The sequence below is a fragment of the Macrobrachium rosenbergii genome, chromosome 16 (assembly GCF_040412425.1).
Source record: "Macrobrachium rosenbergii isolate ZJJX-2024 chromosome 16, ASM4041242v1, whole genome shotgun sequence".
Lineage (NCBI taxonomy): Eukaryota > Metazoa > Arthropoda > Malacostraca > Decapoda > Palaemonidae > Macrobrachium > Macrobrachium rosenbergii.
The window spans coordinates 9533761-9535897 of record NC_089756.1 but is presented as its reverse complement, the minus strand read 5'-3'; the positions used below and the strand labels follow the sequence as shown (position 1 = coordinate 9535897).

General features: G+C 40.2%; 1 protein-coding gene across 2 annotated transcripts in view; it reads right to left on the bottom strand.

Annotated features, from left to right (window-relative positions):
• LOC136847074 (uncharacterized) overlaps positions 1-2137 on the bottom strand; it is a 121454-nt gene that overhangs the window by 3139 nt on the left and 116178 nt on the right. The window lies entirely within an intron of this gene.

The following is a 2137-nucleotide window of genomic DNA, read 5'->3' as shown; positions in this document are numbered from 1 at the left end:
CTGTTGGATAACAATTTAAAAAAATATGATTACAAAAGTATAGTACGATATTTTCTAAACAAAAGGAAAAATGCTCCTGAATAGTTGTAAAGATAAAAATAAAATTATGATAATACTGTATAAGCAACCATGATGTTAATTTGTTCTTTTACCACCATATGAGAACAGTAAAGCTTTCTTCAGTGTTTAATCACAATTGAATTGAATTAATATCAATCAAGTGCCAAGCCTTAGAGACCATATGGTCAGAATTATTAGTTGGTAGGTTATATTAAATGAAGAACATATATTTGTTGAAGGAAGCAGATTACACATGGAGAAGTGTTCTGTCTCAGTGAGAAGGCGAGGTGGACAGAGAAGTATGGTTAGGCTGGTAAAGGCTCTGTTGCGTGCGACTGTGCTGGGGGCAGGAAAGGATTATATGGGATATGGAAAGATGGATATGGCAAGTTACACAAGGTTGGAGGGGACCCATTCATCAGGTGGGGGTGTGTGAGGTCTGAATGGCCAATTTGTAGTCGGGCAAGAGCTGTTTCCCATCATCTACTCTTGTGGCATGGGTTTAACCATGGTAGTGTGGTAGGTTTAATTGTACGGAGCTTGTTATTTGAGATACTGGACCAGAAAGACTGCCAGCAATTTACTACGTAGTTACAGAAGAATGGGAAGTAATCTGAATGTGGGATGGTTTTGAAATCAGGGCATCCTGACAAAGCTGCAGAGCAAGCCAAAGAATCCACTTGTTCACTGTCTGGGATGCCCACATGGATCAGGGTCCAGCAGAAGCAGACTAGTTTTTTCCAGAAAGAGCCAATCTTGAATTTCATGGACTAAAGGATGGAGGCAGTCAACAGATTGGATGAGGGATAAAGAATTAGCAAAGTCTGTGAAAATAATGAAGGATGATGAGGGGTAGATTAGTTGTTTTAGTGCAAACAAAATGGCATATAGTTCTCATGTAAGTATGCCTGCCACATATGGTAATAGTAATTGGAGATGTTTGGTGGGGCAAAGGACAGCAGCCCCAGCCTTTAGGGGACTTGAAGTCATCTGTAGATTTGGGTGCAAGTGTCATGTGTCAAAATGTGCTCTAGGAAATGAGAACGTTGAATAAAGGAAGGGGTATTAAGTTTTGATAAGATGTTATTCCTGATTTAGTACAGAGGCTTGCTACTGGTGATGAACAGAAGGCCCCAAGGGCCAATCTTATTTCTAAGTGGTGCAGCCCATGAAGAGGCAGCTAGAACAGCAGACTGTATATGTGAGTGGAGATTAGGGATTGAGGAATCGGCAGCATATATTGTGAGATCACTGACATAAAGGGAAGACCTAACTCACACTAGCAGGGATGCTATAATACCATTAATTGCTATGAGAAATAGGGTAAAGCTAAGACTGCAGCCTTGGGGAACTCCTTTATATTGAGTGAAGGTTAAAGAAATGGAAGAGTTTATGCATACATGGAAGGTTTGGTTGTTAAGAAAAGACTGGATGAAAATGCTCATACAGTATTACCTTTTATATCAAATTGAAGTAGCTGACGTAAGATGTGATATTTCCAGGTGATATTGTATGCTTTTACTAATGCAGAGAAAACTGCAAGGACTGGTTGTTTAGAAGCAATTTTTGGACGTAAGATTCTATGTGTGCAAGAAGGTTCACTGTGCTCTTGCCTCATCTGTAGCCAAATTGAGATGAAGAAAGTTGTTGTTTAGATTCTAAACGCCAAAGGATTATGAGGTTTGAATAGCCAATTCGCAGTCAGGCAAGAGCTGTTTCCCATCGTCTATTCTTGTGGCATGGGTTTAACCATGGTAGTATGGTAGGTTTAATTGTGAGGAGCTTGCTAATTGAATTACTGGACCAGAAAGACTGCCAGCAATTTACTAAGTAGTTACGGAAGAATGGGAAGTAATCTGAATATGGTATGGTTTTGAAATGTGGGCACCCTGACAAAGTTGCAGAGCGAGCCAAAGAATCCACTTGCTCACTGTTGCCTGGGATGCCCATATGGCTCGGGGTCCAGCAGATGCAGACTAGTTTTTTCCGGATTAAAATACAAAAGAACCATTCTTGAACTTCACACACTATGGGATGGATGCAGTCAACAGATTGGATGAGAGATAAAGAATTAGCA